This window comes from Festucalex cinctus, chromosome 8, assembly GCF_051991245.1.
Source record: "Festucalex cinctus isolate MCC-2025b chromosome 8, RoL_Fcin_1.0, whole genome shotgun sequence".
Lineage (NCBI taxonomy): Eukaryota > Metazoa > Chordata > Actinopteri > Syngnathiformes > Syngnathidae > Festucalex > Festucalex cinctus.
Window position 1 is genome coordinate 8058261 of NC_135418.1, and position 19876 is coordinate 8078136.

Genomic DNA, 19876 nt, shown 5'->3' on the forward strand with positions numbered 1-19876 from the left:
TTCAACAGACTGGTCCCTAATTAAAATCCTAGATGCCAAGTCAACCCTGATTCCTTCAACAGGAGTTTTCAAGAGCGTGCCTTGTAGCCATGGCTGTACTTGGTCCAAATAGCGTGTTTCAAACCTTTAGCAGCGATCGTAAGTTCCGAGAAAGGAACTCGGCAGACACACCTTCAACAGTGGGCTTTGAATCCAGACTTTAATTTGATCAGAAGACCCAATTCGCTGAGTAACCAGTCACACCTTGCCGACATCACCATTTTTCTGACGAAACTGAACCCAAGAGAAGAAAGAGAGCTAAATTCCAGAAAATAATTGCGTTGTCGGCAGGATTCGAACCTACGCAGGGAGACCCCAATGGATTTCAAGTCCATCGCCTTAACCACTCGGCCACAACAACTTGCGAGCTTTATCATTATGTGCTAACATTAGCAGTAACATCAGTGATTGCCCCCATTTCTGATTTTCAGCAACAGTATAAGTTTCAACTGGCTGCTTGATTGGCTGTTATTCTGTTCCATGCATGTCACAAGAACCATGTACATTCAGACATCCAGTGGTTAGGCTCGTGCTGACTTTGGTCAGATGGGGTTAATCGGGATCACAATAAATCCACTTATTGTCATGTCTCCTCGGTTTTACACAATCAGGTTTTAAGACTAAACTGCCAATTTTGATGGTTGCAACATCATGAGCGCACAATTCAAAGATAAATGCAAAACCTGCAGTGAAGTCTGTCGGACAAGTGTCAAGAGCCGAATCAAAAATCATTAGAGGGTGTCAGGAGTGGGATTTGAACCCACGCCTCCCTTCGGACACCAGAAAGCCCAAATCACTAAGGAAAGATGCATCTCTTGAGTCTGGCGCCTTAGACCACTCGGCCATCCTGACATACAGCAACAATGAAATCAAAGGAAACAAAACCGAAACCAGTCTCGTCCCAGCAATTTTTAGCAGTGCATTTTGAATACATTCCTTCATTTGGAGGCAGAAAGCCCAATTTGCTGTAGGAGTCATCTTTTGTCAAGTGCCCGAGAGTAATCGGCTATGCTGGATTGTAACAATCTGTAATCCTTGTGAAACTAAAACGCAATAGTCTGGTCACTTAAGTATCTACTGCTGAGTTCAGACTCATGTTGAAAAGATATTGACAAGACTTTTACTCAAACCCATACCTTCCTTGGGAAACCAAAAGTTTTCATACACAGTGGAAGGAAGTCCACTTTGTGTAGCTCATTAGAACACTTGGCCATGCTGACTCTTAAGAACCTGTTTCCCCATGTAAACCACTCGCTCTTGAACAACGGCCAACAGCTGGTCTCATTTCAACAGACTGGTCCCTAATTAAAATCCTAGAAGCCAAGTCAACCCTGATTCCTTCAACAGGAGTTTTCAAGAGCGTGCCTTGTAGCCATGGCTGTACTTGGTCCAAATAGCGTGTTTCAAACCTTTAGCAGCGATCGTAAGTTCCGAGAAAGGAACTCGGCAGACACACCTTCAACAGTGGGCTTTGAATCCAGACTTTAATTTGATCAGAAGACCCAATTCGCTGAGTAACCAGTCACACCTTGCCGACATCACCATTTTTCTGACGAAACTGAACCCAAGAGAAGAAAGAGAGCTAAATTCCAGAAAATAATTGCGTTGTCGGCAGGATTCGAACCTACGCAGGGAGACCCCAATGGATTTCAAGTCCATCGCCTTAGCCACTCGGCCACAACAACTTCCGAGCTTTATCATTATGTGCTGACATTAGCAGTAACATCAGTGATTGCCCCCATTTCTGATTTTCAGCAACAGTATAAGTTTCAACTGGCTGCTTGATTGGCTGTTATTCTGTTCCATGCATGTCACAATAACCATGTACATTCAGACATCCAGTGGTAAGGCTCGTGCTGACTTTGGTCAGATGGGGTTAATCGGGATCACAATAAATCCACTTATTGTCATGTCTCCTCGGTTTTACACAATCAGGTTTTAAGACTAAACAGCCAATTTTGATGGTTGCAACATCATGAGCGCACAATTCAAAGATAAATGCAAAACCTGCAGTGAAGTCTGTCGGACAAGTGTCAAGAGCCGAATCAAAAATCACTAGAGGGTGTCAGGAGTGGGATTTGAACCCACGCCTCCCTTCGGAGACCAGAAAGCCCAAATCACTAAGGAAAGATGCATCTCTTGAGTCTGGCGCCTTAGACCACTCTGCCATCCTGACATACATCAACATTGAAATCAAAGGAAACAAAACTGAAACCAGTCTCGTCCCAGCAAAGCAATTTTTAGCAGTGCATTTTGAATACATTCCTTCATTTGGAGGCAGAAACCAATTTGCTGGAGGAGTCATCCTTTGTCAAGTGCCCGAGAGTAATCGGCTATGCTGGATTGTAACAATCTGTAATCCTTGTGAAACTAAAACGCAATAGTCTGGTCACTTAAGTATCTACTTCTGAGTTCAGACTCATGTTGAAAAGATATTGACAAGACTTTTACTCAAACCCATAACTTCCTTGGGAAACCAAAAGTCTTCATACACAGTGGAAGGAAGTCCACTTTGTGTAGCTCATTAGAACACTTGGCCATGCTGACTCTTAAGAACCTGTTTCCCCATGTAAACAACTCGCTCTTGAACAACGGCCAACAGCTGGTCTCATTTCAACAGACTGGTCCCTAATTAAAATCCTAGAAGCCAAGTCAACCCTGATTCCTTCAACAGGAGTTTTCAAGAGCGTGCCTTGTAGCCATGGCTGTACTTGGTCCAAATTTGCTCAGGTAGCTACGGCATCAGTGACACCTTGACGACAGCATTGCTCAAAAAGTTCTCCTCAATCAACAACACAGAGCTGATTTACAGAAAATGGGGTCGTTGTCGGCAGGATTCGAACCTACGAGGTGAGAACCCAATGGATTTCTAGTCCATCTCCTTAACCACTCGGCCACGACAACCTTACACATGCATGTTTAATATTAACGCTAGTGCTTGTTGAATGGAGCAGTTGGCACCGCAGAAAGAAACAGCATCTCCTACAGCCTACAGAGGGTCTCAAACCTTTAGCAGCGATCGTAAGTTCAGAGAAAGGAACTCGGCAGACACACCTTCAACAGTGGGCTTTGAATCCAGACTTTAATTTGATCAGAAGACCCAATTCGCTGAGTAACCAGTCACACCTTGCCGACATCACCATTTTTCTGACGAAACTGAACCCAAGAGAATTAAGAGAGCTAAATTCCAGAAAATAATTGCGCTGTCGGTAGGATTCGAACCTACGCGGGGAGACCCCAATGGATTTCAAGTCCATCACCTTAACCACTCGTCCACAACAACTTCCGAGCTTTATCATTATGTGCTAACATTAACAGTAACATCAGTGATTGCCCCCATTTCTGATTTTCAGCAACAGTATAAGTTTCAACTGGCTGCTTGATTGGCTGTTATTCTGTTCCATGCATGTCACAAGAACCATGTACATTCAGACATCCAGTGGTTAGGCTCGTGCTGACTTTGGTCAGATGGGGTTAATCGGGATCACAATAAATCCACTTATTGTCATGTCTCCTCGGTTTTACACAATCAGGTTTTAAGACTAAACAGCCAATTTTGATGGTTGCAACATCATGAGCGCACAATTCAAAGATAAATGCAAAACCTGCAGTGAAGTCTGTCGGACAAGTGTCAAGAGCCGAATCAAAAATCATTAGAGTGTGTCAGGAGTGGGATTTGAACCCACGCCTCTCTTCAGAGACCAGAAAGCCCAAATCACTAAGGAAAGATGCATCTCTTGAGTCTGGCGCCTTAGACCACTCGGCCATCCTGACATACAGCAACATTGAAATCAAAGGAAACAAAACCGAAACCAGTCTCGTCCCAGCAATTTTTAGCAGTGCATTTTGAATACATTCCTTCATTTGGAGGCAGAAAGCCCAATTTGCTGTAGGAGTCATCTTTTGTCAAGTGCCCGAGAGTAATCGACTATGCTGGATTGTAACAATCTGTAATCCTTGTGAAACTAAAACGCAATAGTCTGGTCACTTAAGTATCTACTGCTGAGTTCAGACTCATGTTGAAAAGATATTGACAAGACTTTTACTCAAACCCATACCTTCCTTGGGAAACCAAAAGTCTTCATACACAGTGGAAGGAAGTCCACTTTGTGTAGCTCATTAGAACACTTGGCCATGCTGACTCTTAATAACCTGTTTCCCCATGTAAACCACTCGCACTTGAACAACGGCCAACAGCTGGTCTCATTTCAACAGACTGGTCCCTAATTAAAATCCTAGAAGCCAAGTCAACCCTGATTCCTTCAACAGGAGTTTTCAAGAGCGTGCCTTGTAGCCATGGCTGTACTTGGTCCAAATAGCGTGTCTCAAACCTTTAGCAGCGATCGTAAGTTCCGAGAAAGGAACTCGGCAGACACACCTTCAACAGTGGGCTTTGAATCCAGACTTTAATTTGATCAGAAGACCCAATTCGCTGAGTAACCAGTCACACCTTGCCGACATCACCATTTTTCTGACGAAACTGAACCCAAGAGAAGAAAGAGAGCTAAATTCCAGAATATAATTGCGTTGTCGGCAGGATTCGAACCTACGCAGGGAGACCCCAATGGATTTCAAGTCCATCGCCTTAACCACTCGGCCACAACAACTTCAGAGCTTTATCATTATGTGCTGACATTAGCAGGAACATCAGTGATTGCCCCCATTTCTGATTTTCAGCAACAGTATAAGTTTCAACTGGCTGCTTGATTGGCTGTTATTCTGTTCCATGCATGTCACAAGAACCATGTACATTCAGACATCCAGTGGTAAGGCTCGTGCTGACTTTGGTCAGATGGGGTTAATCGGGATCACAATAAATCCACTTATTGTCATGTCTCCTCGGTTTTACACAATCAGGTTTTAAGACTAAACAGCCAATTTTGATGGTTGCAACATCATGAGCGCACAATTCAAAGATAAATGCAAAACCTGCAGTGAAGTCTGTCGGACAAGTGTCAAGAGCCGAATCAAAAATCACTAGAGGGTGTCAGGAGTGGGATTTGAACCCACGCCTCCCTTCGGAGACCAGAAAGCCCAAATCACTAAGGAAAGATGCATCTCTTAAGTCTGGCGCCTTAGACCACTCGGCCATCCTGACATACATCAACATTGAAATCAAAGGAAACAAAACTGAAACCAGTCTCGTCCCAGCAACAATTTTTAGCAGTGCATTTTGAATACATTCCTTCATTTGGAGGCAGAAACCAATTTGCTGGAGGAGTCATCCTTTGTCAAGTGCCCGAGAGTAATCGGCTATGCTGGATTGTAACAATCTGTAATCCTTGTGAAACTAAAACGCAATAGTCTGGTCACTTAAGTATCTACTTCTGAGTTCAGACTCATGTTGAAAAGATATTGACAAGACTTTTACTCAAACCCATAACTTCCTTGGGAAACCAAAAGTCTTCATACACAGTGGAAGGAAGTCCACTTTGTGTAGCTCATTAGAACACTTGGCCATGCTGACTCTTAATAACCTGTTTCCCCATGTAAACAACTCGCTCTTGAACAACGGCCAACAGCTGGTCTCATTTCAACAGACTGGTCCCTAATTAAAATCCTAGAAGCCAAGTCAACCCTGATTCCTTCAACAGGAGTTTTCAAGAGCGTGCCTTGTAGCCATGGCTGTACTTGGTCCAAATTTGCTCAGGTAGCTACAGCATCAGTGACACCTTGACGACAGCATTGCTCAAAAAGTTCTCCTCAATCAACAACACAGAGCTGATTTACAGAAAATGGGGTCGTTGTCGGCAGGATTCGAACCTACGAGGGGAGAACCCAATGAATTTCTAGTCCATCGCCTTAACCACTCGGCCACGACAACCTTACACATGCATGTTTAATATTAACGCTAGTGCTTGTTGAATGGAGCAGTTGGCACCGCAGAAAGAAACAGCATCTCCTACAGCCTACAGAGGGTCTCAAACCTTTAGCAGCGATCGTAAGTTCCGAGAAAGGAACTCGGCAGACACACCTTCAACAGTGGGCTTTGAATCCAGACTTTAATTTGATCAGAAGACCCAATTCGCTGAGTAACCAGTCACACCTTGCCGACATCACCATTTTTCTGACGAAACTGAACCCAAGAGAAGAAAGAGAGCTAAATTCCAGAAAATAAATGCGCTGTCGGTAGGATTCGAACCTACGCGGGGAGACCCCAATGGATTTAAAGTCCATCACCTTAACCACTCGGCCACAACAACTTCCGAGCTTTATCATTATGTGCTAACATTAGCAGTAACATCAGTGATTGCCCCCATTTCTGATTTTCAGCAACAGTATAAGTTTCAACTGGCTGCTTGATTGGCTGTTATTCTGTTCCATGCATGTCACAAGAACCATGTACATTCAGACATCCAGTGGTTAGGCTCGTGCTGACTTTGGTCAGATGGGGTTAATCGGGATCACAATAAATCCACTTATTGTCATGTCTCCTCGGTTTTACACAATCAGGTTTTAAGACTAAACAGCCAATTTTGATGGTTGCAACATCATGAGCGCACAATTCAAAGATAAATGCAAAACCTGCAGTGAAGTCTGTCGGACAAGTGTCAAGAGCCGAATCAAAAATCATTAGAGTGTGTCAGGAGTGGGATTTGAACCCACGCCTCTCTTCGGAGACCAGAAAGCCCAAATCACTAAGGAAAGATGCATCTCTTGAGTCTGGCGCCTTAGACCACTCGGCCATCCTGACATACAGCAACATTGAAATCAAAGGAAACAAAACCGAAACCAGTCTCGTCCCAGCAATTTTTAGCAGTGCATTTTGAATACATTCCTTCATTTGGAGGCAGAAAGCCCAATTTGCTGTAGGAGTCATCTTTTGTCAAGTGCCCAAGAGTAATCGGCTATGCTGGATTGTAACAATCTGTAATCCTTGTGAAACTAAAACGCAATAGTCTGGTCACTTAAGTATCTACTGCTGAGTTCAGACTCATGTTGAAAAGATATTGACAAGACTTTTACTCAAACCCATACCTTCCTTGGGAAACCAAAAGTCTTCATACACAGTGGAAGGAAGTCCACTTTGTGTAGCTCATTAGAACACTTGGCCATGCTGACTCTTAAGAACCTGTTTCCCCATGTAAACCACTCGCACTTGAACAACGGCCAACAGCTGGTCTCATTTCAACAGACTGGTCCCTAATTAAAATCCTAGAAGCCAAGTCAACCCTGATTCCTTCAACAGGAGTTTTCAAGAGCGTGCCTTGTAGCCATGGCTGTACTTGGTCCAAATTTGCTCAGGTAGCTACGGCATCAGTGACACCTTGACGACAGCATTGCTCAAAAAGTTCTCCTCAATCAACAACACAGAGCTGATTTACAGAAAATGGTGTCGTTGTCGGCAGGATTCGAACCTACGAGGTGAGAACCCAATGGATTTCTATTCCATCGCCTTAACCACTCGGCCACGACAACCTTACACATGCATGTTTAATATTAACGCTAGTGCTTGTTGAATGGAGCAGTTGGCACCGCAGAAAGAAACAGCATCTCCTACAGCCTACAGAGGGTCTCAAACCTTTAGCAGCGATCGTAAGTTCCGAGAAAGGAACTCGGCAGACACACCTTCAACAGTGGGCTTTGAATCCAGACTTTAATTTGATCAGAAGACCCAATTCGCTGAGTAACCAGTCACACCTTGCCGACATCACCATTTTTCTGACGAAACTGAACCCAAGAGAAGAAAGAGAGCTAAATTCCAGAAAATAAATGCGCTGTCGGTAGGATTCGAACCTACGCGGGGAGACCCCAATGGATTTCAAGTCCATCACCTTAACCACTCGGCCACAACAACTTCCGAGCTTTATCATTATGTGCTAACATTAGCAGTAACATCAGTGATTGCCCCCATTTCTGATTTTCAGCAACAGTATAAGTTTCAACTGGCTGCTTGATTGGCTGTTATTCTGTTCCATGCATGTCACAAGAACCATGTACATTCAGACATCCAGTGGTTAGGCTCGTGCTGACTTTGGTCAGATGGGGTTAATCGGGATCACAATAAATCCACTTATTGTCATGTCTCCTCGGTTTTACACAATCAGGTTTTAAGACTAAACAGCCAATTTTGATGGTTGCAACATCATGAGCGCACAATTCAAAGATAAATGCAAAACCTGCAGTGAAGTCTGTCGGACAAGTGTCAAGAGCCGAATCAAAAATCATTAGAGTGTGTCAGGAGTGGGATTTGAACCCACGCCTCTCTTCGGAGACCAGAAAGCCCAAATCACTAAGGAAAGATGCATCTCTTGAGTCTGGCGCCTTAGACCACTCGGCCATCCTGACATACAGCAACATTGAAATCAAAGGAAACAAAACCGAAACCAGTCTCGTCCCAGCAATTTTTAGCAGTGTATTTTGAATACATTCCTTCATTTGGAGGCAGAAAGCCCAATTTGCTGTAGGAGTCATCTTTTGTCAAGTGCCCGAGAGTAATCGGCTATGCTGGATTGTAACAATCTGTAATCCTTGTGAAACTAAAACGCAATAGTCTGGTCACTTAAGTATCTACTGCTGAGTTCAGACTCATGTTGAAAAGATATTGACAAGACTTTTACTCAAACCCATACCTTCTTTGGGAAACCAAAAGTCTTCATACACAGTGGAAGGAAGTCCACTTTGTGTAGCTCATTAGAACACTTGGCCATGCTGACTCTTAAGAACCTGTTTCCCCATGTAAACCACTCGCTCTTGAACAACGGCCAACAGCTGGTCTCATTTCAACAGACTGGTCCCTAATTAAAATCCTAGATGCCAAGTCAACCCTGATTCCTTCAACAGGAGTTTTCAAGAGCGTGCCTTGTAGCCATGGCTGTACTTGGTCCAAATAGCGTGTTTCAAACCTTTAGCAGCGATCGTAAGTTCCGAGAAAGGAACTCGGCAGACACACCTTCAACAGTGGGCTTTGAATCCAGACTTTAATTTGATCAGAAGACCCAATTCGCTGAGTAACCAGTCACACCTTGCCGACATCACCATTTTTCTGACGAAACTGAACCCAAGAGAAGAAAGAGAGCTAAATTCCAGAAAATAATTGCGTTGTCGGCAGGATTCGAACCTACGCAGGGAGACCCCAATGGATTTCAAGTCCATCGCCTTAACCACTCGGCCACAACAACTTGCGAGCTTTATCATTATGTGCTAACATTAGCAGTAACATCAGTGATTGCCCCCATTTCTGATTTTCAGCAACAGTATAAGTTTCAACTGGCTGCTTGATTGGCTGTTATTCTGTTCCATGCATGTCACAAGAACCATGTACATTCAGACATCCAGTGGTTAGGCTCGTGCTGACTTTGGTCAGATGGGGTTAATCGGGATCACAATAAATCCACTTATTGTCATGTCTCCTCGGTTTTACACAATCAGGTTTTAAGACTAAACAGCCAATTTTGATGGTTGCAACATCATGAGCGCACAATTCAAAGATAAATGCAAAACCTGCAGTGAAGTCTGTCGGACAAGTGTCAAGAGCCGAATCAAAAATCATTAGAGTGTGTCAGGAGTGGGATTTGAACCCACGCCTCTCTTCGGAGACCAGAAAGCCCAAATCACTAAGGAAAGATGCATCTCTTGAGTCTGGCGCCTTAGACCACTCGGCCATCCTGACATACAGCAACATTGAAATCAAAGGAAACAAAACCGAAACCAGTCTCGTCCCAGCAATTTTTAGCAGTGTATTTTGAATACATTCCTTCATTTGGAGGCAGAAAGCCCAATTTGCTGTAGGAGTCATCTTTTGTCAAGTGCCCGAGAGTAATCGGCTATGCTGGATTGTAACAATCTGTAATCCTTGTGAAACTAAAACGCAATAGTCTGGTCACTTAAGTATCTACTGCTGAGTTCAGACTCATGTTGAAAAGATATTGACAAGACTTTTACTCAAACCCATACCTTCTTTGGGAAACCAAAAGTCTTCATACACAGTGGAAGGAAGTCCACTTTGTGTAGCTCATTAGAACACTTGGCCATGCTGACTCTTAAGAACCTGTTTCCCCATGTAAACCACTCGCTCTTGAACAACGGCCAACAGCTGGTCTCATTTCAACAGACTGGTCCCTAATTAAAATCCTAGATGCCAAGTCAACCCTGATTCCTTCAACAGGAGTTTTCAAGAGCGTGCCTTGTAGCCATGGCTGTACTTGGTCCAAATAGCGTGTTTCAAACCTTTAGCAGCGATCGTAAGTTCCGAGAAAGGAACTCGGCAGACACACCTTCAACAGTGGGCTTTGAATCCAGACTTTAATTTGATCAGAAGACCCAATTCGCTGAGTAACCAGTCACACCTTGCCGACATCACCATTTTTCTGACGAAACTGAACCCAAGAGAAGAAAGAGAGCTAAATTCCAGAAAATAATTGCGTTGTCGGCAGGATTCGAACCTACGCAGGGAGACCCCAATGGATTTCAAGTCCATCGCCTTAACCACTCGGCCACAACAACTTGCGAGCTTTATCATTATGTGCTAACATTAGCAGTAACATCAGTGATTGCCCCCATTTCTGATTTTCAGCAACAGTATAAGTTTCAACTGGCTGCTTGATTGGCTGTTATTCTGTTCCATGCATGTCACAAGAACCATGTACATTCAGACATCCAGTGGTTAGGCTCGTGCTGACTTTGGTCAGATGGGGTTAATCGGGATCACAATAAATCCACTTATTGTCATGTCTCCTCGGTTTTACACAATCAGGTTTTAAGACTAAACAGCCAATTTTGATGGTTGCAACATCATGAGCGCACAATTCAAAGATAAATGCAAAACCTGCAGTGAAGTCTGTCGGACAAGTGTCAAGAGCCGAATCAAAAATCATTAGAGGGTGTCAGGAGTGGGATTTGAACCCACGCCTCCCTTCGGAGACCAGAAAGCCCAAATCACTAAGGAAAGATGCATCTCTTGAGTCTGGCGCCTTAGACCACTCGGCCATCCTGACATACAGCAACATTGAAATCAAAGGAAACAAAACCGAAACCAGTCTCGTCCCAGCAATTTTTAGCAGTGCATTTTGAATACATTCCTTCATTTGGAGGCAGAAAGCCCAATTTGCTGTAGGAGTCATCTTTTGTCAAGTGCCCGAGAGTAATCGGCTATGCTGGATTGTAACAATCTGTAATCCTTGTGAAACTAAAACGCAATAGTCTGGTCACTTAAGTATCTACTGCTGAGTTCAGACTCATGTTGAAAAGATATTGACAAGACTTTTACTCAAACCCATAACTTCCTTGGGAAACCAAAAGTTTTCATACACAGTGGAAGGAAGTCCACTTTGTGTAGCTCATTAGAACACTTGGCCATGCTGACTCTTAAGAACCTGTTTCCCCATGTAAACCACTCGCTCTTGAACAACGGCCAACAGCTGGTCTCATTTCAACAGACTGGTCCCTAATTAAAATCCTAGAAGCCAAGTCAACCCTGATTCCTTCAACAGGAGTTTTCAAGAGCGTGCCTTGTAGCCATGGCTGTACTTGGTCCAAATAGCGTGTTTCAAACCTTTAGCAGCGATCGTAAGTTCCGAGAAAGGAACTCGGCAGACACACCTTCAACAGTGGGCTTTGAATCCAGACTTTAATTTGATCAGAAGACCCAATTCGCTGAGTAACCAGTCACACCTTGCCGACATCACCATTTTTCTGACGAAACTGAACCCAAGAGAAGAAAGAGAGCTAAATTCCAGAAAATAATTGCGTTGTCGGCAGGATTCGAACCTACGCAGGGAGACCCCAATGGATTTCAAGTCCATCGCCTTAGCCACTCGGCCACAACAACTTCCGAGCTTTATCATTATGTGCTGACATTAGCAGTAACATCAGTGATTGCCCCCATTTCTGATTTTCAGCAACAGTATAAGTTTCAACTGGCTGCTTGATTGGCTGTTATTCTGTTCCATGCATGTCACAATAACCATGTACATTCAGACATCCAGTGGTAAGGCTCGTGCTGACTTTGGTCAGATGGGGTTAATCGGGATCACAATAAATCCACTTATTGTCATGTCTCCTCGGTTTTACACAATCAGGTTTTAAGACTAAACAGCCAATTTTGATGGTTGCAACATCATGAGCGCACAATTCAAAGATAAATGCAAAACCTGCAGTGAAGTCTGTCGGACAAGTGTCAAGAACCGAATCAAAAATCACTAGAGGTTGTCAGGAGTGGGATTTGAACCCACGCCTCCCTTCGGAGACCAGAAAGCCCAAATCACTAAGGAAAGATGCATCTCTTGAGTCTGGCGCCTTAGACCACTCTGCCATCCTGACATACATCAACATTGAAATCAAAGGAAACAAAACTGAAACCAGTCTCGTCCCAGCAAAGCAATTTTTAGCAGTGCATTTTGAATACATTCCTTCATTTGGAGGCAGAAACCAATTTGCTGGAGGAGTCATCCTTTGTCAAGTGCCCGAGAGTAATCGGCTATGCTGGATTGTAACAATCTGTAATCCTTGTGAAACTAAAACGCAATAGTCTGGTCACTTAAGTATCTACTTCTGAGTTCAGACTCATGTTGAAAAGATATTGACAAGACTTTTACTCAAACCCATAACTTCCTTGGGAAACCAAAAGTCTTCATACACAGTGGAAGGAAGTCCACTTTGTGTAGCTCATTAGAACACTTGGCCATGCTGACTCTTAAGAACCTGTTTCCCCATGTAAACAACTCGCTCTTGAACAACGGCCAACAGCTGGTCTCATTTCAACAGACTGGTCCCTAATTAAAATCCTAGAAGCCAAGTCAACCCTGATTCCTTCAACAGGAGTTTTCAAGAGCGTGCCTTGTAGCCATGGCTGTACTTGGTCCAAATTTGCTCAGGTAGCTACGGCATCAGTGACACCTTGACGACAGCATTGCTCAAAAAGTTCTCCTCAATCAACAACACAGAGCTGATTTACAGAAAATGGGGTCGTTGTCGGCAGGATTCGAACCTACGAGGTGAGAACCCAATGGATTTCTAGTCCATCTCCTTAACCACTCGGCCACGACAACCTTACACATGCATGTTTAATATTAACGCTAGTGCTTGTTGAATGGAGCAGTTGGCACCGCAGAAAGAAACAGCATCTCCTACAGCCTACAGAGGGTCTCAAACCTTTAGCAGCGATCGTAAGTTCAGAGAAAGGAACTCGGCAGACACACCTTCAACAGTGGGCTTTGAATCCAGACTTTAATTTGATCAGAAGACCCAATTCGCTGAGTAACCAGTCACACCTTGCCGACATCACCATTTTTCTGACGAAACTGAACCCAAGAGAATTAAGAGAGCTAAATTCCAGAAAATAATTACGCTGTCGGTAGGATTCGAACCTACGCGGGGAGACCCCAATGGATTTCAAGTCCATCACCTTAACCACTCGGCCACAACAACTTCCGAGCTTTATCATTATGTGCTAACATTAGCAGTAACATCAGTGATTGCCCCCATTTCTGATTTTCAGCAACAGTATAAGTTTCAACTGGCTGCTTGATTGGCTGTTATTCTGTTCCATGCATGTCACAAGAACCATGTACATTCAGACATCCAGTGGTTAGGCTCGTGCTGACTTTGGTCAGATGGGGTTAATCGGGATCACAATAAATCCACTTATTGTCATGTCTCCTCGGTTTTACACAATCAGGTTTTAAGACTAAACAGCCAATTTTGATGGTTGCAACATCATGAGCGCACAATTCAAAGATAAATGCAAAACCTGCAGTGAAGTCTGTCGGACAAGTGTCAAGAGCCGAATCAAAAATCATTAGAGTGTGTCAGGAGTGGGATTTGAACCCACGCCTCTCTTCAGAGACCAGAAAGCCCAAATCACTAAGGAAAGATGCATCTCTTGAGTCTGGCGCCTTAGACCACTCGGCCATCCTGACATACAGCAACATTGAAATCAAAGGAAACAAAACCGAAACCAGTCTCGTCCCAGCAATTTTTAGCAGTGCATTTTGAATACATTCCTTCATTTGGAGGCAGAAAGCCCAATTTGCTGTAGGAGTCATCTTTTGTCAAGTGCCCGAGAGTAATCGACTATGCTGGATTGTAACAATCTGTAATCCTTGTGAAACTAAAACGCAATAGTCTGGTCACTTAAGTATCTACTGCTGAGTTCAGACTCATGTTGAAAAGATATTGACAAGACTTTTACTCAAACCCATACCTTCCTTGGGAAACCAAAAGTCTTCATACACAGTGGAAGGAAGTCCACTTTGTGTAGCTCATTAGAACACTTGGCCATGCTGACTCTTAATAACCTGTTTCCCCATGTAAACCACTCGCACTTGAACAACGGCCAACAGCTGGTCTCATTTCAACAGACTGGTCCCTAATTAAAATCCTAGAAGCCAAGTCAACCCTGATTCCTTCAACAGGAGTTTTCAAGAGCGTGCCTTGTAGCCATGGCTGTACTTGGTCCAAATAGCGTGTCTCAAACCTTTAGCAGCGATCGTAAGTTCCGAGAAAGGAACTCGGCAGACACACCTTCAACAGTGGGCTTTGAATCCAGACTTTAATTTGATCAGAAGACCCAATTCGCTGAGTAACCAGTCACACCTTGCCGACATCACCATTTTTCTGACGAAACTGAACCCAAGAGAAGAAAGAGAGCTAAATTCCAGAATATAATTGCGTTGTCGGCAGGATTCGAACCTACGCAGGGAGACCCCAATGGATTTCAAGTCCATCGCCTTAACCACTCGGCCACAACAACTTCAGAGCTTTATCATTATGTGCTGACATTAGCAGTAACATCAGTGATTGCCCCCATTTCTGATTTTCAGCAACAGTATAAGTTTCAACTGGCTGCTTGATTGGCTGTTATTCTGTTCCATGCATGTCACAAGAACCATGTACATTCAGACATCCAGTGGTAAGGCTCGTGCTGACTTTGGTCAGATGGGGTTAATCGGGATCACAATAAATCCACTTATTGTCATGTCTCCTCGGTTTTACACAATCAGGTTTTAAGACTAAACAGCCAATTTTGATGGTTGCAACATCATGAGCGCACAATTCAAAGATAAATGCAAAACCTGCAGTGAAGTCTGTCGGACAAGTGTCAAGAGCCGAATCAAAAATCACTAGAGGGTGTCAGGAGTGGGATTTGAACCCACGCCTCCCTTCGGAGACCAGAAAGCCCAAATCACTAAGGAAAGATGCATCTCTTAAGTCTGGCGCCTTAGACCACTCGGCCATCCTGACATACATCAACATTGAAATCAAAGGAAACAAAACTGAAACCAGTCTCGTCCCAGCAACAATTTTTAGCAGTGCATTTTGAATACATTCCTTCATTTGGAGGCAGAAACCAATTTGCTGGAGGAGTCATCCTTTGTCAAGTGCCCGAGAGTAATCGGCTATGCTGGATTGTAACAATCTGTAATCCTTGTGAAACTAAAACGCAATAGTCTGGTCACTTAAGTATCTACTTCTGAGTTCAGACTCATGTTGAAAAGATATTGACAAGACTTTTACTCAAACCCATAACTTCCTTGGGAAACCAAAAGTCTTCATACACAGTGGAAGGAAGTCCACTTTGTGTAGCTCATTAGAACACTTGGCCATGCTGACTCTTAATAACCTGTTTCCCCATGTAAACAACTCGCTCTTGAACAACGGCCAACAGCTGGTCTCATTTCAACAGACTGGTCCCTAATTAAAATCCTAGAAGCCAAGTCAACCCTGATTCCTTCAACAGGAGTTTTCAAGAGCGTGCCTTGTAGCCATGGCTGTACTTGGTCCAAATTTGCTCAGGTAGCTACAGCATCAGTGACACCTTGACGACAGCATTGCTCAAAAAGTTCTCCTCAATCAACAACACAGAGCTGATTTACAGAAAATGGGGTCGTTGTCGGCAGGATTCGAACCTACGAGGGGAGAACCCAATGAATTTCTAGTCCATCGCCTTAACCACTCGGCCACGACAACCTTACACATGCATGTTTAATATTAACGCTAGTGCTTGTTGAATGGAGCAGTTGGCACCGCAGAAAGAAACAGCATCTCCTACAGCCTACAGAGGGTCTCAAACCTTTAGCAGCGATCGTAAGTTCCGAGAAAGGAACTCGGCAGACACACCTTCAACAGTGGGCTTTGAATCCAGACTTTAATTTGATCAGAAGACCCAATTCGCTGAGTAACCAGTCACACCTTGCCGACATCACCATTTTTCTGACGAAACTGAACCCAAGAGAAGAAAGAGAGCTAAATTCCAGAAAATAAATGCGCTGTCGGTAGGATTCGAACCTACGCGGGGAGACCCCAATGGATTTAAAGTCCATCACCTTAACCACTCGGCCACAACAACTTCCGAGCTTTATCATTATGTGCTAACATTAGCAGTAACATCAGTGATTGCCCCCATTTCTGATTTTCAGCAACAGTATAAGTTTCAACTGGCTGCTTGATTGGCTGTTATTCTGTTCCATGCATGTCACAAGAACCATGTACATTCAGACATCCAGTGGTTAGGCTCGTGCTGACTTTGGTCAGATGGGGTTAATCGGGATCACAATAAATCCACTTATTGTCATGTCTCCTCGGTTTTACACAATCAGGTTTTAAGACTAAACAGCCAATTTTGATGGTTGCAACATCATGAGCGCACAATTCAAAGATAAATGCAAAACCTGCAGTGAAGTCTGTCGGACAAGTGTCAAGAGCCGAATCAAAAATCATTAGAGTGTGTCAGGAGTGGGATTTGAACCCACGCCTCTCTTCGGAGACCAGAAAGCCCAAATCACTAAGGAAAGATGCATCTCTTGAGTCTGGCGCCTTAGACCACTCGGCCATCCTGACATACAGCAACATTGAAATCAAAGGAAACAAAACCGAAACCAGTCTCGTCCCAGCAATTTTTAGCAGTGCATTTTGAATACATTCCTTCATTTGGAGGCAGAAAGCCCAATTTGCTGTAGGAGTCATCTTTTGTCAAGTGCCCAAGAGTAATCGGCTATGCTGGATTGTAACAATCTGTAATCCTTGTGAAACTAAAACGCAATAGTCTGGTCACTTAAGTATCTACTGCTGAGTTCAGACTCATGTTGAAAAGATATTGACAAGACTTTTACTCAAACCCATACCTTCCTTGGGAAACCAAAAGTCTTCATACACAGTGGAAGGAAGTCCACTTTGTGTAGCTCATTAGAACACTTGGCCATGCTGACTCTTAAGAACCTGTTTCCCCATGTAAACCACTCGCACTTGAACAACGGCCAACAGCTGGTCTCATTTCAACAGACTGGTCCCTAATTAAAATCCTAGAAGCCAAGTCAACCCTGATTCCTTCAACAGGAGTTTTCAAGAGCGTGCCTTGTAGCCATGGCTGTACTTGGTCCAAATAGCGTGTCTCAAACCTTTAGCAGCGATCGTAAGTTCCGAGAAAGGAACTCGGCAGACACACCTTCAACAGTGGGCTTTGAATCCAGACTTTAATTTGATCAGAAGACCCAATTCGCTGAGTAACCAGTCACACCTTGCCGACATCACCATTTTTCTGACGAAACTGAACCCAAGAGAAGAAAGAGAGCTAAATTCCAGAAAATAATTGCGTTGTCGGCAGGATTCGAACCTACGCAGGGAGACCCCAATGGATTTCAAGTCCATCGCCTTAGCCACTCGGCCACAACAACTTCCGAGCTTTATCATTATGTGCTGACATTAGCAGTAACATCAGTGATTGCCCCCATTTCTGATTTTCAGCAACAGTATAAGTTTCAACTGGCTGCTTGATTGGCTGTTATTCTGTTCCATGCATGTCACAAGAACCATGTACATTCAGACATCCAGTGGTAAGGCTCGTGCTGACTTTGGTCAGATGGGGTTAATCGGGATCACAATAAATCCACTTATTGTCATGTCTCCTCGGTTTTACACAATCAGGTTTTAAGACTAAACAGCCAATTTTGATGGTTGCAACATCATGAGCGCACAATTCAAAGATAAATGCAAAACCTGCAGTGAAGTCTGTCGGACAAGTGTCAAGAGCCGAATCAAAAATCACTAGAGGGTGTCAGGAGTGGGATTTGAACCCACGCCTCCCTTCGGAGACCAGAAAGCCCAAATCACTAAGGAAAGATGCATCTCTTGAGTCTGGCGCCTTAGACCACTCTGCCATCCTGACATACATCAACATTGAAATCAAAGGAAACAAAACTGAAACCAGTCTCGTCCCAGCAAAGCAATTTTTAGCAGTGCATTTTGAATACATTCCTTCATTTGGAGGCAGAAACCAATTTGCTGGAGGAGTCATCCTTTGTCAAGTGCCCGAGAGTAATCGGCTATGCTGGATTGTAACAATCTGTAATCCTTGTGAAACTAAAACGCAATAGTCTGGTCACTTAAGTATCTACTTCTGAGTTCAGACTCATGTTGAAAAGATATTGACAAGACTTTTACTCAAACCCATAACTTCCTTGGGAAACCAAAAGTCTTCATACACAGTGGAAGGAAGTCCACTTTGTGTAGCTCATTAGAACACTTGGCCATGCTGACTCTTAAGAACCTGTTTCCCCATGTAAACAACTCGCTCTTGAACAACGGCCAACAGCTGGTCTCATTTCAACAGACTGGTCCCTAATTAAAATCCTAGAAGCCAAGTCAACCCTGATTCCTTCAACAGGAGTTTTCAAGAGCGTGCCTTGTAGCCATGGCTGTACTTGGTCCAAATTTGCTCAGGTAGCTACGGCATCAGTGACACCTTGACGACAGCATTGCTCAAAAAGTTCTCCTCAATCAACAACACAGAGCTGATTTACAGAAAATGGGGTCGTTGTCGGCAGGATTCGAACCTACGAGGTGAGAACCCAATGGATTTCTAGTCCATCTCCTTAACCACTCGGCCACGACAACCTTACACATGCATGTTTAATATTAACGCTAGTGCTTGTTGAATGGAGCAGTTGGCACCGCAGAAAGAAACAGCATCTCCTACAGCCTACAGAGGGTCTCAAACCTTTAGCAGCGATCGTAAGTTCAGAGAAAGGAACTCGGCAGACACACCTTCAACAGTGGGCTTTGAATCCAGACTTTAATTTGATCAGAAGACCCAATTCGCTGAGTAACCAGTCACACCTTGCCGACATCACCATTTTTCTGACGAAACTGAACCCAAGAGAATTAAGAGAGCTAAATTCCAGAAAATAATTACGCTGTCGGTAGGATTCGAACCTACGCGGGGAGACCCCAATGGATTTCAAGTCCATCACCTTAACCACTCGGCCACAACAACTTCCGAGCTTTATCATTATGTGCTAACATTAGCAGTAACATCAGTGATTGCCCCCATTTCTGATTTTCAGCAACAGTATAAGTTTCAACTGGCTGCTTGATTGGCTGTTATTCTGTTCCATGCATGTCACAAGAACCATGTACATTCAGACATCCAGTGGTTAGGCTCGTGCTGACTTTGGTCAGATGGGGTTAATCGGGATCACAATAAATCCACTTATTGTCATGTCTCCTCGGTTTTACACAATCAGGTTTTAAGACTAAACAGCCAATTTTGATGGTTGCAACATCATGAGCGCACAATTCAAAGATAAATGCAAAACCTGCAGTGAAGTCTGTCGGACAAGTGTCAAGAGCCGAATCAAAAATCATTAGAGTGTGTCAGGAGTGGGATTTGAACCCACGCCTCTCTTCAGAGACCAGAAAGCCCAAATCACTAAGGAAAGATGCATCTCTTGAGTCTGGCGCCTTAGACCACTCGGCCATCCTGACATACAGCAACATTGAAATCAAAGGAAACAAAACCGAAACCAGTCTCGTCCCAGCAATTTTTAGCAGTGCATTTTGAATACATTCCTTCATTTGGAGGCAGAAAGCCCAATTTGCTGTAGGAGTCATCTTTTGTCAA

General features: G+C 43.8%; 1 protein-coding gene and 32 non-coding genes across 40 annotated transcripts in view; 1 reads left to right on the forward strand and 32 right to left on the reverse strand.

The window, feature by feature from the left end:
• The window catches only part of cadpsa (Ca2+-dependent activator protein for secretion a), a 327287-nt gene that overhangs the window by 119249 nt on the left and 188162 nt on the right, over positions 1-19876 (forward strand). The window lies entirely within an intron of this gene.
• trnas-uga (transfer RNA serine (anticodon UGA)) lies at positions 319-400 on the reverse strand. Its single transcript has one exon. It is a non-coding gene; the product is annotated as a tRNA-Ser (tRNA).
• Positions 779-891, reverse strand: trnal-caa (transfer RNA leucine (anticodon CAA)). Its single transcript has 2 exons — positions 854-891; positions 779-824 (listed from the first exon to the last, which is right to left on the reverse strand). It is a non-coding gene; the product is annotated as a tRNA-Leu (tRNA).
• On the reverse strand, positions 1643-1724 carry trnas-uga (transfer RNA serine (anticodon UGA)). Its single transcript has one exon. It is a non-coding gene; the product is annotated as a tRNA-Ser (tRNA).
• On the reverse strand, positions 2103-2215 carry trnal-caa (transfer RNA leucine (anticodon CAA)). Its single transcript has 2 exons — positions 2178-2215; positions 2103-2148 (listed from the first exon to the last, which is right to left on the reverse strand). It is a non-coding gene; the product is annotated as a tRNA-Leu (tRNA).
• Positions 2862-2943, reverse strand: trnas-aga (transfer RNA serine (anticodon AGA)). Its single transcript has one exon. It is a non-coding gene; the product is annotated as a tRNA-Ser (tRNA).
• trnas-uga (transfer RNA serine (anticodon UGA)) lies at positions 3241-3322 on the reverse strand. The gene has a single exon. It is a non-coding gene; the product is annotated as a tRNA-Ser (tRNA).
• trnal-caa (transfer RNA leucine (anticodon CAA)) lies at positions 3701-3813 on the reverse strand. Its single transcript has 2 exons — positions 3776-3813; positions 3701-3746 (listed from the first exon to the last, which is right to left on the reverse strand). It is a non-coding gene; the product is annotated as a tRNA-Leu (tRNA).
• Positions 4565-4646, reverse strand: trnas-uga (transfer RNA serine (anticodon UGA)). The gene has a single exon. It is a non-coding gene; the product is annotated as a tRNA-Ser (tRNA).
• Positions 5025-5137, reverse strand: trnal-uaa (transfer RNA leucine (anticodon UAA)). The gene is made up of 2 exons: positions 5100-5137; positions 5025-5070 (listed from the first exon to the last, which is right to left on the reverse strand). It is a non-coding gene; the product is annotated as a tRNA-Leu (tRNA).
• Positions 5782-5863, reverse strand: trnas-aga (transfer RNA serine (anticodon AGA)). Its single transcript has one exon. It is a non-coding gene; the product is annotated as a tRNA-Ser (tRNA).
• Positions 6621-6733, reverse strand: trnal-caa (transfer RNA leucine (anticodon CAA)). The gene is made up of 2 exons: positions 6696-6733; positions 6621-6666 (listed from the first exon to the last, which is right to left on the reverse strand). It is a non-coding gene; the product is annotated as a tRNA-Leu (tRNA).
• On the reverse strand, positions 7377-7458 carry trnas-aga (transfer RNA serine (anticodon AGA)). Its single transcript has one exon. It is a non-coding gene; the product is annotated as a tRNA-Ser (tRNA).
• On the reverse strand, positions 7756-7837 carry trnas-uga (transfer RNA serine (anticodon UGA)). Its single transcript has one exon. It is a non-coding gene; the product is annotated as a tRNA-Ser (tRNA).
• On the reverse strand, positions 8216-8328 carry trnal-caa (transfer RNA leucine (anticodon CAA)). Its single transcript has 2 exons — positions 8291-8328; positions 8216-8261 (listed from the first exon to the last, which is right to left on the reverse strand). It is a non-coding gene; the product is annotated as a tRNA-Leu (tRNA).
• trnas-uga (transfer RNA serine (anticodon UGA)) lies at positions 9080-9161 on the reverse strand. The gene has a single exon. It is a non-coding gene; the product is annotated as a tRNA-Ser (tRNA).
• trnal-caa (transfer RNA leucine (anticodon CAA)) lies at positions 9540-9652 on the reverse strand. Its single transcript has 2 exons — positions 9615-9652; positions 9540-9585 (listed from the first exon to the last, which is right to left on the reverse strand). It is a non-coding gene; the product is annotated as a tRNA-Leu (tRNA).
• Positions 10404-10485, reverse strand: trnas-uga (transfer RNA serine (anticodon UGA)). The gene has a single exon. It is a non-coding gene; the product is annotated as a tRNA-Ser (tRNA).
• Positions 10864-10976, reverse strand: trnal-caa (transfer RNA leucine (anticodon CAA)). Its single transcript has 2 exons — positions 10939-10976; positions 10864-10909 (listed from the first exon to the last, which is right to left on the reverse strand). It is a non-coding gene; the product is annotated as a tRNA-Leu (tRNA).
• trnas-uga (transfer RNA serine (anticodon UGA)) lies at positions 11728-11809 on the reverse strand. Its single transcript has one exon. It is a non-coding gene; the product is annotated as a tRNA-Ser (tRNA).
• Positions 12188-12300, reverse strand: trnal-caa (transfer RNA leucine (anticodon CAA)). Its single transcript has 2 exons — positions 12263-12300; positions 12188-12233 (listed from the first exon to the last, which is right to left on the reverse strand). It is a non-coding gene; the product is annotated as a tRNA-Leu (tRNA).
• Positions 12947-13028, reverse strand: trnas-aga (transfer RNA serine (anticodon AGA)). The gene has a single exon. It is a non-coding gene; the product is annotated as a tRNA-Ser (tRNA).
• On the reverse strand, positions 13326-13407 carry trnas-uga (transfer RNA serine (anticodon UGA)). Its single transcript has one exon. It is a non-coding gene; the product is annotated as a tRNA-Ser (tRNA).
• trnal-caa (transfer RNA leucine (anticodon CAA)) lies at positions 13786-13898 on the reverse strand. The gene is made up of 2 exons: positions 13861-13898; positions 13786-13831 (listed from the first exon to the last, which is right to left on the reverse strand). It is a non-coding gene; the product is annotated as a tRNA-Leu (tRNA).
• Positions 14650-14731, reverse strand: trnas-uga (transfer RNA serine (anticodon UGA)). The gene has a single exon. It is a non-coding gene; the product is annotated as a tRNA-Ser (tRNA).
• trnal-uaa (transfer RNA leucine (anticodon UAA)) lies at positions 15110-15222 on the reverse strand. The gene is made up of 2 exons: positions 15185-15222; positions 15110-15155 (listed from the first exon to the last, which is right to left on the reverse strand). It is a non-coding gene; the product is annotated as a tRNA-Leu (tRNA).
• trnas-aga (transfer RNA serine (anticodon AGA)) lies at positions 15867-15948 on the reverse strand. The gene has a single exon. It is a non-coding gene; the product is annotated as a tRNA-Ser (tRNA).
• Positions 16706-16818, reverse strand: trnal-caa (transfer RNA leucine (anticodon CAA)). Its single transcript has 2 exons — positions 16781-16818; positions 16706-16751 (listed from the first exon to the last, which is right to left on the reverse strand). It is a non-coding gene; the product is annotated as a tRNA-Leu (tRNA).
• On the reverse strand, positions 17570-17651 carry trnas-uga (transfer RNA serine (anticodon UGA)). Its single transcript has one exon. It is a non-coding gene; the product is annotated as a tRNA-Ser (tRNA).
• trnal-caa (transfer RNA leucine (anticodon CAA)) lies at positions 18030-18142 on the reverse strand. Its single transcript has 2 exons — positions 18105-18142; positions 18030-18075 (listed from the first exon to the last, which is right to left on the reverse strand). It is a non-coding gene; the product is annotated as a tRNA-Leu (tRNA).
• On the reverse strand, positions 18789-18870 carry trnas-aga (transfer RNA serine (anticodon AGA)). The gene has a single exon. It is a non-coding gene; the product is annotated as a tRNA-Ser (tRNA).
• On the reverse strand, positions 19168-19249 carry trnas-uga (transfer RNA serine (anticodon UGA)). The gene has a single exon. It is a non-coding gene; the product is annotated as a tRNA-Ser (tRNA).
• Positions 19628-19740, reverse strand: trnal-caa (transfer RNA leucine (anticodon CAA)). Its single transcript has 2 exons — positions 19703-19740; positions 19628-19673 (listed from the first exon to the last, which is right to left on the reverse strand). It is a non-coding gene; the product is annotated as a tRNA-Leu (tRNA).